Consider the following 11,912-nt stretch of genomic DNA (forward strand, 5'->3'; position numbering starts at 1 on the left):
AGAGGCTGTTCCTGAACTGTCCCCAGGGGCGCTCCTGCCCTGAGGCCAGCACCCCCACAGGGGCACCCCCACCGAGGGCTGTCGCGGTCGGTGTCCAGCCCTCCCCAAAGCCCCACATCACAGTCTGTCTCGACGCCCATCGTCCCAGCATACGGGGCTGGGTCTCCCAGTCTGGTCTCCAGATCTCCCATCCCTCCAGTTTGCTCCACAGGCCTAGCACCTCGTTCACAGACACTGAGCCAGTGCTGGCTAATGGGGGGCCCGTGGGGCACCAGGAGGTGCGGCCTCTGGCTTTTCTGGGGAGGCAGGCAGGGTTGTGGCCACAGGGATGGATGGGCTCACAGGCCTCTGCCGGATGGTGCTAGTTCTCCTTTAATCTCAGTGTGGGTGGCTGGACCCTTGGCCAAGTCTCAGTGTGGGTAGGCCTCCTGGGCAGCTGGCAGGAGGGTGCAGGGGGGTGGGGAGCTGTGCGAAGACCCCCAAAGGGCTACCACTTGGCAGAAGCTCTCTCTACTCACAACCTTACGGATGCAGTCTGGGGTCACCAGGATCTGGCTCAGCCTGGGCAGTGGCTGGTCACTGGGCCCTGGGAAAAAGGTCCTTGGGGGCCTCTGCAGCAGCCCTCACACGTGGGGAAGGATTTGCAGTTCCCTGGGGGCCCTGCTTGGTCCTCTGCCGCCCCCGAGAGCCCAGAGTCACTGGAGCTGCTCTAAACATAGTGGCAGGCAGTGTCCGGCATGACCTCATCGCCTCCACGTCCCCCACAACACCCACCAGCAGCCGCCTTGCCTGGCGCCAGCCAATGACCCACCCTCTTGGCTGGGCTGTGGACTCAGGTGTCTGGCCGTCATGTCCTGTGAGCCGGGGCTGGGCGAGGAGCCTCCTGAGGTGCTCCTTTCCCTCTGCGCGGCAGGGAGGAGGCTGGCAGCCCTGGCCCAGTGTCCAGATGGGACAAAGTAGGGGTAGGGACCACAGCCAGGGTGGCGTGATCTGGAGCTGCAGGGCTAGGGGGACTTGCCAGGGCTCTACAGGGGATGGTGTGGGTGTGGCCAGCTGTGCTGAGGGAGGGGCATCCGATGTGTGTCTGTGTGTGGCCTGTGTCTGTCTGTCTGCCTGGGTGTGGGGTGAGGGGGACTCTAGTGCTGGAGGCTGCCCAGGGCCTTGGGAGCCAGGCAAGCTGGATGCTCCCAGGAAGAGATGAGGACCCATAATAGGTCCAGGAACAGGGGTCCTGCTCCGTGAAGTTTGGAGGGTCCCCAAGGCTTCTCTGGCCATTGAGCTTGGGCCCCAGCATTCTCCAAAAGAAGGCAGGCAGTTCATGAGTCTAGGGGCATTCCTCTGCCTCTGGAACTCCACCTCAGTCTGTCCTGGACTAGGTGGACTACGGCCCACCCTTGGGAGGGAGCCTATCTGTAGCCCCCAAGCCCCAGTCAGAAAGGCAGAGTTTGGGGGCGAGCTTTCTCTACAAGGGTGGGGCTGGCCTGGGCACTGAGTGGACACTGCCCTCCTGCCTGCCACCTGCCCCTCTCCCTCAGCCTGGACAGGAACCCCAGCCTCCAAGTGAGGTCTGCAAAGGATGCTGGGTAGTCCCCCTCCGTGGCTCTGGGTGGGGGCTTGGCTTGGCGCGGCTCCGGGCCGGGATGGCGGGACCTCCCAGGCACTGCCTGGGCACAGACCTCCCAGGCTTGCACCAGCCCAGCCCCTGTGGCTGCAGGAGCAGCGAGGCTGGGACCAATTACCGAGTCCTGCAGGGCCTGGACCCTCCTGCTCCTTAAGGGTGAAGGTGGGGGTTCCTGTTGGATGCAGTTTCAGGTGGAGGGGGCTCTCTGGCCTCCCGAACCTCGGCTCTCTCCAGTTCAGCTCCTACCTTCTGCCCACAGCTGAACACCTCTTCCTACAGGGAGCCCCCGACCTCCCAGCCACTGTCCTCAAGAGGCCATAGCATCTTGGTCTCCTTCTGTCTGCTGCCTCGGTAGGCTTCCTTCGGGACCCATGGAGACACGTCTGGCTCCTCAGGAGCTCTGTATTTAGTGGGCCTCGTCCTGGGGTTGTGGCTCCAGGCCTAGTGAGACATGGCAGAGGCCAGGGCAGGGAGAATGTGAGGCTGGGGTCAGGGTCTGTGACGAGGCCGCCTGATGCCTCAGAACCAGGTGGACACAGTTGTGTGCATGTCCCTCTTGGCCAATGACAGGTCTGGTTCAGGTGGCCCTTGCCCAGGGACAGAGGCTTCTCCTGGCTCCGTGCCTTCCAGCTCTCAGTCCTGGTGTGCACAGCGTCACCGGGCTTCCGATAGCTGCCGGCCTCAACTCTGGGAAAGGGCAGGTGGGGCAGCAGGAGGTGCCTGTGCTTTCCTGGGCATGAGCAGGCATGAGAGGTGCACGTGCTCCTGCTCACCTGGGCAGCGCCTCTCAACTGTCAGGTGTGGGGTTAGGGTTCACCTGACGATTTGCCACAGTCCCGTGGACCCGAGAGTTGCATGCAGAGCTGGGGTTGCGGTGCGAGTGGGGAAGGGTCTGAAGGTGTGGGTGTAGGGGGCTGTGCTGGGGCCTGCAGGCTGGGGTGTGCGGTGCGAGTGGGGTGCTTTTGTAGTCTGAGGGGTGATGTGCCAGTCATCGTGTGGTGTCAGGTTTCAGTCATCGTGTGGTGTCAGGGTCTCTTCTACTCTGGGTGCTAAGGGCCAGCAGGACTGAGAGGGGTAGGGGCTTCTCTGGGTCGAGGGCCACGGGGGCTGGTGGGGGTGGGAGTGCTGAATGCACAGGGTGATGCTGGGCTGCGGGCAGCAGATGTGCTGTGGACAGTCAGGGTCGGGTCACCTGCGGCGAGCGGGGCTTCTGTAGATGCTCCCAGGGCCATGGTTATATGGAAGCTGTTCTCAAATTCTGGGGTGTTGTGCTGTGGTGGGCATGTACCTAGGGTGTTATTAAGGGCTGTGCCCACTTTTAGGGGCACTGGACAAGAGCCGGGGTGTCAGAGCAGCTGCTTGAGCTCTGTGGGGGCCATTGTGTGGCCGTTGGGGTGTCCTGCCCTGGGGGCGGCTGCAGGGCCACTTGTGTCCCTGGGTGTTGCTGCCTGCTGTGCGGCCTTCCCAGTGCTGTTTGTGTGTGTTGGGGGGGGGGTTCCATGGGAAGCAGGCTGGGGGGCTGGGCTGCTCTGGGTTTCTGAGGCAACAGCAGGGAGGGGCCAGGAAACTGCAGCTCAGGAAGGAAGGCTGGCCTTGCAGGAGGAGGGAGCCTGGGGCCAGCTTAGGCTGAGCAGGCGCCAGACATTCTGTCCTGCGGCCTGGCCCCCACTAGCTGGGAGCTCCTGCCCAAGTTCCACTGGTCCCACCCTTGTCTCCGCCTCCATGCTTGTATGGCTGCCTTTATTCAGACCTTGGTGGCTTGGGCTTGGGTCTGTGGGTGACCTGGTCCTGTGCTTATGTGAGCCCCGGTCCGTTTGTGGCTCTGTAGAGGCTCAAATGGGGCTCTCAGTGTACCCTGCACTGTGGGGCATGTGTTAACACATTCTGGTCCCCAGGGTCCCTGGAGGGCAGTGTCCACTCTGACTGCCCTGTCCTGGGCTGGCCCAGCCTCCTTCTCCCCTGCCAGGCTGGTAAATGGGGAGAGGGAGAACACCCTCAGGGGTCATCTGTCTCCCAGCCACGGAGGGGCACTGCAGGGCCGGATGCCTGAAGCTGTGTTTCTTTTTGTTGCTTGTCCTGGCATTGGTGACAGCCAGCTGGGGCTGCCACATGGGCTGGAGGGGGCAGGCCTGTGTTCTGGGGGCTCATCCACCCCTTCTTGCTCAGGGACAGGCAACATCTATCCATCCATTTGTTATTGAGCACCTGCTGTGTAGCAGACCCTGTTTTAGGGGTTAGGAATTTGGCAGAGAACAAAACAGACAGGTCCCTGCCTGTGGGAAGCTTCCATTTTGGTGAGAAGAGACAGACAATCAACAAATCCACAAACAGGTGTGGTGGCTCACGCCTGTAATCCCAGCACTTTGGGAGGCTAAGGCGGGCGGATCACCTGAGGTCAGGAGTTCGAGACCATCTTGGCCAATATGGTGAAACCCCTGTCTCTACTTAAAAAAAAACCCAATAATACAAAAATTAGCCAGGCGTGGTGGCGCATGTCTGTAATCCTAGCTACCCCGGAGGCTGAGGCATGAGAATCACTTGAACCTGGGAGGCGGAGGTTGCAAGCCAAGATCACACCACTGCACCCCAGCCTGGGTGACAGAGTGAGACTCCGTTTCCAGACAAAAACAAAAACAAAAAACAAAAATTAGCTGGGCGTGGTGGCACATGCTTGTAATCCCAGCTAGTAGGGAGGCTAAGGCACACGAATTGCTTGAGCCTGGGAGGTGGAGGTTGCAGTGAGCCGAGATCGCACCACTGCACTCCAGCCTGGGCGACAGAGAAAGACTGTTTTAAAAAACAAAAACGAAACAAAACAAACCTAACCAAAAACAAATCCACAAACAAGCCAGAACTTGGGGTGCCAGGTGTAGGGAAGGGGGCTGTGTCAGGGCCACGCATGGCTTTTGCCCTTGGGGGTTAATGGAAGGAGTCTTTTCACAGAGGGAGGAGCATGTGCCAAGGCCCTGGGGCAGGGAAGTCTGCTGGTGTGAGCAGAGCAGGAGGTGCAGAGAGGAGGGGTGAGGCTCAGAGGGAACAAGGGCTGCGTTGGCTCTGGGAGGGTCTTGCATTTTCTGAGTGAGATGGGACCTTGGGAGGTTCTGAGTGGAGTGTGATCTGCCTCAGCTCAGCTGCTACGTGAAGACGGGGCTGTGCGGGGCAGGAGGGACAGGCTCACCACCAGCGGAGAAGGCAGGGGGCTCTGCTTCTGCAGGGGAGCCTGGCCAAGGTTCGCTCTCAGCCCCCATCTGGCTGCCCCAGGAGTCTCCCTGGTCTCTCTCTGGGAGGCCTGGGCCCCTGGGAGCTGCTGCCTCAGGGAACCCTGGTTTTGCTGCCCTGTGAGTCAGGTCTCCAGGCTTCACCCATAGCCCCGACCCCACGGCTGCCTGGGGCCTCTGGGGAGGGGGAGGGTGGAGTGGCCGCCAGGCTGGCGGGCTGGCAGGGCAGCATTTCTGGGAATTGTGTGGGGGAAGTGCATTGTTAGAGCAAGCCTGGAGCAGGCCGCCAGGGCCGCCACTGGCCTCTGGGGATGCCTCTTGCCTCCCCCAGCGTTGCTTCTGTGTGAGGGAGCTGGGACTGGGCCAAGGCTATGGGCTGGGCTGGGGACTTTCCGAGAGACGCTGCCCTGGGCAGGTGGCTCTTCCCATTCTACAGACTGGGCGACTGAGGTCCAGAGAGCCGGGTGCTGCAGTGGCATAGCCAGGAGCAGTGGGCCCAGTCCCCATCCCCTGCCCTCATCTGCTGGTGCATGGGACAGGGGAGCACTTGCTGGACCTAAGCCCCGTCGCTGCCCTGCCGGTGGGCGTCCAAGGGAGGCCTGAGTGGGGTCCACTGGGGTCACAGCTCGGCAGAGCCCCCAAGGTGGACTGGAGGGTCTGATGGAAAGGGGCGCAGAGACGGCGCCTAGGTGCTTGGGCTGTGGGAGGGCTGCCCATGGGGTGGCAGGGGGTGGGGGCTCCTGGGGCTGCAGGATCCCCCAGCCCCCGCTCTGTGGTTGCAGGAAGCAAGGGGGGCTCCGTGTGAGTTTGGCAGCAGGAGCCTTCCCACCGCGGTGCAGCCTCAGCCAGAGGGGAAGCATGGATAGCGGCCACTGGGGTCATGGCCGGCTTTGGGCGGGCAGGGGGCAGGGGACACAAATAGAAAAATAAATGGCCTGAGTTTCCGACGTTTCCTGGACTCAGGATGGGGGAGGGGCAGGCCTTTGGGCCAAAGGTGCGGCCAGCCCTGTGGGGTAGACTGGGGGTTTCTCCCCAGATGCCTGTTGGGGCCAGGGCTGCCCCCTCACACCTCCAAGGTGGGTCACATCTCCCCCTTAGAGCCCTCAGGACAGGGCCCTGTTGCCCACAGAGAATTCCTAAAGGCCTATCCATATGTCCCTGTCCATAAAGACATCGAGTGTGGAGGACACCCTGGAGGAGGAGACGGAACCCTCCTGTTTGCTGGGGCTCGGCCCCCGCTGAGGCTGGCCGCAGGTGACCACAGAGACCTAGCCTGGTGTCGTGCGGCCGCTGGGTCTGTGAAGGGGAGTGAGGCACTCCTCACCCCGTGGCAGCCCCTAATCAGGAGGCCTCTCCCCTCCACCTGCACGTCGTGTGGCTGTGGCTCCCAGGACGAGACAGGCCCAGCGCCTGGAGTGGGTGAGTGAATGTCTCTCTCCTCCGTGGGCACTGCCTCCGCTGTGAGCCACCCTTCAGGCTACGTGCATTTCCGACTGTTCTCAGGGTTTAACCGAAACCGAACATTAACTGTAGCCCTAACGCGGCTGAGTGGGACCCAGGCCTTGCCCTCCGGGCTGTGTGAGAGACAGACACTCGCTAACCAGTCTGCGGTGGCTCCCCGTGTGTGCGAGGCTCCCGCCTGTGTGTGTGCGTGTGCGTGCGCCTGCACACGGGGGAGGGAAATTCTTCAGCTGCCGAGGGGGGGAGTAGGGGCCGGAGCAGCACCCTGCGGGGAGGCCCCACAGGAGAATCAACAGTTCTGATGTTGTCAGCCTCTGGGTGCAAATTCTGAGGGCACAGGAGCGTCTGGTGGCCCTGAGCAGCTTGCTGGGGAAGCTCCGTGGAGGAGGAAGTCCCGAGGTCGGTAAGGTCCAGGAGGGGTCTGCTGGGGGGCGGGAATGCTCTGAGCAAGGTCCCAGAAGTCCAGAGCTCCTGAGGGACCCGGGACCAGGGGCACTGGGGAGTTTCAGGGTTGGTCGCCGCCACAGCCCTCACAAACGAGGCCACTCTCTAGGACTGGCCACCTTCTCACCTCGGCCACTTCACAGTCCTGGGGGGCAGCTGTGGCTCTTGCTGGGAACCAACTGGACCTCCCTGGGGCCTGGGGGTGGGGTGGTGGTGAAGTGAGGCCCACCCGTCCGTGGCTCACTCCTGCCACCTAGAGGCCACTGTTCCTCACAGGCTCTGGGGCCAGTCACCTGCCTCTGCCCGGGGGGTGGGACCATCCCACAGGATTGCAGGTTCCCTGATCAGCAGGATGGGCCTACACCTTTCCGCCTGCAGTAGCTGCTTCCACACAGGACTGGAGCATGTCAGGGTTCGGGGCTCCTGTCATAGCGGAGTGGCTGCGGCCCGCAAGTCAGAGGCACCCGACCTCTTCTGCTAACTCCCTTCCCTGCCTGTCCCGTCCACCACTCCTTTCTCTCCATCACCTGCCCCTGCCATGAACCAGGCCACCAGTGACCCCATCCACACCTGTCCGACCCCATCCACACGTGTCCCCATGTGCCCTAATGCAACCCCGTAGGCTGGGCCCACGGCTGACACCCCTTCCTGAGGGATCCCCAACCTGCCAGCCATTGTCCTTAAGACGCCACAGCATCTTGACCTCCCCCTATCTGCAGCCTCTGTGGGCCTCCACTGGGACCCACTGAGACATGTCAGGCTCCTCACGAGCTCTGTCTTGTGTGGCCATGCCCAGGGCCCCCGGAGGTAGAAGACCACCTGGCATCTCATGAAGGAGGAAAAAGGGCCCAGAGTGGGACCTCCACTCTGGCTCAGCAAGGGCCGAGTCCCAGTTCCCGGAGTCCTAGTTGAGGCTCCTCCTACACAGTGCACAAAGTAGAATTCATGGGATCATAAAGGAAGCCAGTTCTACCAACACACAGTTACGCAAATATTTTCTTAAAGGATGATATCAAAACCCAAGTGCTTTTTTACCAATCTGCTGAACAAGATGTGACCCACTGAGCAGCCTCTGCAGTTCCAGCAGCAGCGAGTGTCGGGGTACGAGGCAGTTCCCATCTGTGCTAGGTCAGCCACGGGCCCAGCTGACCAGATTTGGTTCATGGCCTCATTCATAACTGAACGAACGACACCTTTCTGCTAGAGGTTGGTATAAAGGAGATGATGGGCTGGGCAGGGTGGCTCACACCTGTAATCCCAGCACTTTGGGAGGCTGAGGCGGGTGGATCACCTGAGGTCAGGAGTTTGAGACTAGCCTCACCAATATGATGTAACCTCGTCTCTACTAAAAATACAAACATAATAGCCGGGTGTGGTGGCGCATGCCTGTTATCCCAGCTACTTGGGAGGCTGAGACAAGAGAATCGCTTGAACCTGGGATGCGGAGGTTGCAGTGAGCCAAGATCGTGCCACTGCACTGCAGCCTGGGCAACAAGAATGAAACTCTGTCTCAAAAAAAAAAAAAAAAGATGATGGTTCCTTCCCACCAGTTTATTTTCTGTCAGGGGTTTGGTCTCTGACCCCCTGGATTGTTGAGACACCTCGAACTGTTCCCTCCCATCTTGCCCGACCGCCCCCCACCAGCTCCCAGGCCCAGTATGTCTCTGTGCCACCCCATCGTCTCTATAGGCCCTGTCCTGCAGTGGGTTCTGTCCCTCCCTGCAGCTTGGTAAGGTTGTTGGGGCTTCAATACACACTCCAGACCACATCCCTCTCCCTCCCAACTCTGGGACACTCTCTGCACCTCTGAAAAAAACTCCCAGCCCTTCTTGAGCCTCTCCCTTCCTCTGGGCACCCCTTGCTCCTTATCAATCCTGGCTGGCCTGTGGCCTGTACTTCTGATCTGCACACAGGTATCACAGAGGACAGAGACCCCAGGGCCCCAGCCCTTGGTGGGGGCGGGGAGTACAAGGGGGCAGTAGTCTTTGTTTTCAACCAGCTCCCTCGGTAATGCTTTGAGAGTTACTGTGCTAGGGGATCTTCGTGGCTGAAAACATTCAGATGAACCAGATATTTAAAAGTTTCCCTCATGCAAAGTCCCTCCACTGGTTGGGCCGGCCCGGGGAGGGTCAAGGGTGGGTCTCTAGCCTGGTTTTCCGGGGCGTCTGTGTGCACTCCCTCCCCAGAACCTTGCGCTTGTCCATCCCAGGGAGAAATCAGGTGGGGAGCGGCCTCACTGCTGGCTCCTTGATGGGTGACTTGCTCCAGGGGTCCATGCTGATACCCCAGACCCCACCCCACCAACACTTCAACTGGGACTGGGGCATATGCACAACTGCACAGCCTCCTCTGACGGCTCCTTGATGCTTCTGGGATGTTGACCCTCTCTCCTTTCCACCTCCCCTCTTAGGAACTTGCAGCTCTCTGGGGTTAGTTCTCCTCTGTGCTGTCTGGGCTGCACCTCCTGCCCAGGAGGGGCCTCTCTGTGCTCTAGCCCTTACCAGCATCTCAGGATCTGCAGTCCTGATACTTGGAGGTCTCCCCCACCCCCAGCTTGAGGGCTGGCTTCCTTTCGGTGGTCTTCAAATCAACTCACCCCCGGCCGTTGGAGAAGCCCGTGTGTCTGGCCAGGCCGGCTCCATGGATGTGTCCAGTGTCTTCATGGATGGTGGGAACCAGCTTTGAAACCCTGGCCACCCGGACCTCCGAAGCCATACTTTCTGGGGTTCCTGCACAAGGGCAGTTCCAGTGCGGCTTCTACAGGACCCTGGCCAGCTCCTTGGTTGTCAGCCATTGAGAGAGTGGTTGAAGGCTGGGTGGTTCTAGCCTCCCCTCGTGCCTCTGATGAGGCTGGACCCTTCAAGTCTTCATATATGCCCAAACTATGGGATTCTGACCACAAGGACTTGCTTGGATTGTCTAGGCTGGAAGCTATGTCCTCAGCTCACTGTGAGGGGCAGAGTCAGTCAGTATGGAAACCGTGTTCATCTATTAATAATAATATAATAATATAATATCATGGGGCCTCTGTCTTAGAAAGGCTTTGCTCCTCACGAGGAATTCTATGCTTTTTCCCTATGATTGAGTATTTTTTTTTTTGTGATGGAGTCTCACTCTGTTGCCAGGCTGGAGTGCAGTGGCATGATCTCGGCTCGCTGCTAGCTCCGCCTCCTGGATTCAAGCGATTCTCCTGCCTCAGCCTCCTGAGTAGTTGGGACTACAGGCACATGCCGCCACGCCCGGCTAATTTTTTTTTGTATTTTAGTAGAGACGGGGTTTCACTTTGTTGCCCAGGCTGGTCTCAAACTCCTGAGCTCAGGCAGTCCACCTCCCAAAGTGCTAGGATTACAGGCATGAGCCACTGCGCCCGGCCTGAGTCCTTTTTTTTTGAGACAGAGTCTCGCCCTGTCATCCAGGCTGGAGTGCAGTGGCACAATCTGGGCTCACTGCAACCTCCGCCTCCTGGGTTCAAGCGATTCTCTGCCTCAGCTTCACAGGTAGCTGGGATTACAGGCATGTGCCACCACGCCCGGCTAATTTTTGTTTGTTTGTTTTTGAGACAGAGTCTCGCTTTGTCACCCAGGCTGGAGTGCAGTGGCGTGATCTCCGCTCACTGCAAGCTCCGCCTCCCGGGTTCACACCATTCTCCTGCCTCAGCCTCCCGAGTAGCTGGGACTACAGGCGCCCGCCACCACGCCCGGCTAATTTTTTGTATTTTTAGTAGAGACGGGGTTTCACCGTGTTAGCCAGGATGGTCTCGATCTCCTGAACTCGTGATCCGTCCGCCTTAGCCTCCCAAAGTGCTGGGATTACAGGCGTGAGCCACCACGCCCGGCCTAATTTTTGTATTTGTAGCAGAGACCGGGTTTCACCATGTTGGCCAGGCTGGTCTGGAACTCCTGACCTCAGATAATCCGCCCACCTCAGCCTCCCAAAGGGCTGGGATTACAGGGGTGAGCCACTGTGCCCGACCAAGATGAGTCTCTCTTTCTCTTTTTTTTTCTTTTGAGACGGAGTCTCGCTGTTGTTGGCCAGGGCTGGAGTGCAATGGTGCTATCTTGGCTTACTGCAACCTCTGCCTTCCGGGTTCCAGCAATTCTCCTGCCTCAGCCTCCCAAGTAGCTGAGATTACAGGTGCCCGGCACCACACCTGGCTAATTTTTGTATTCTTTGTAAAGAAGGGAATTCACCATGTTGGCCAGGCTGGTCTCGAACTCCTGACCTCAGGTGATCCACCCTCCTGGGCCTCCCAAAGCGCTGGAATTACAGGCATGAGCCACCGTGCCCGGCTAAGATGAGTCTCTTAACTGACCATATTTTCCTTTTTTATTTTGGCTGCTGGGAAGCTCAGTTATATCTGATTAGTGCCACAGACAGCCCAAGAAATGCTCAGCCCATTCCACCTGCCACCTGGCCTCACAGTTCCTTGGCCTGAACTTGAATGACTACAGGCTCCTTGGTCCACACTCTCCCCCAGGATTGTGCCCTCTCCAGGAAACCACCCAGCATCTGCATTACTGGGGAGCTGCCAGGCAGTGGTGGGGATGCTGGCCCTGCACCTGTCCCCGTCCTCAACCCTTCCTAGGCCTGGGCCATCTCTCTGGCTGCCTGCAGTCTGGCCCTACCTAGGGACCTCCAACAACAATGGCAATGAACACTAATTGTCATGCTTCATCCCCTCTCTGTTCTCAGGCATGTGATGTGAATCAGTTTACATCACCTTGACGGGAGCCCTGTGAGGCGGACACTTATTCCAGTTTCACACGTGGGGAGACTGAGACACAGAGTGGTCAACGTGCAGAGCCCAGAATCTGCTCCCCGGTAGCTGACTTTGCAGGCAGGCGCCTTGCCCACGCAGCCTCTGCAGAGGGCCCCCGCGCCTCGCGAACCCCAGCAATGGCCCCTTCCAGACGCCACGTCCAGCTACCGCGCGCTTACACCTGCAGGGCCCCACAAGAGGCCTCCCAGTGTGCGCGGGCCTCTTGAAGAGGTAACTCCACTCAGAGACCCGAATGATCCAAACTCGGCTCTGGGAGGCTGGGGACGGCCTTCCAGGCCAAGGGGGGCGCGCGCAGGGCTCAGCGGGGCCCAAGAGCAGGACTGAGGGCTCTGGGTCCTGAGCCACCCACCGAAGGACGCCGGGGGACAGCAAAGTCCGAAGCAGGAGG

The 11,912-nt window shown here is 59.8% G+C and overlaps 1 long non-coding RNA gene across 1 annotated transcript; it reads left to right on the top strand.

The window, feature by feature from the left end:
* The first annotated feature begins 4,093 nt into the window (after window positions 1-4,093).
* LOC129021771 (uncharacterized) lies at window positions 4,094-9,962 on the top strand. Its single transcript, XR_008496139.2, has 3 exons — window positions 4,094-6,703; window positions 7,750-7,950; window positions 9,155-9,962. It is a non-coding gene; the product is annotated as an uncharacterized LOC129021771 (long non-coding RNA).
* Window positions 9,963-11,912: the final 1,950 nt, after the last annotated feature.

This window comes from Pongo pygmaeus, chromosome 21 (genome assembly GCF_028885625.2).
Source record: "Pongo pygmaeus isolate AG05252 chromosome 21, NHGRI_mPonPyg2-v2.0_pri, whole genome shotgun sequence".
NCBI classification, from domain to species: Eukaryota; Metazoa; Chordata; class Mammalia; order Primates; family Hominidae; genus Pongo; species Pongo pygmaeus.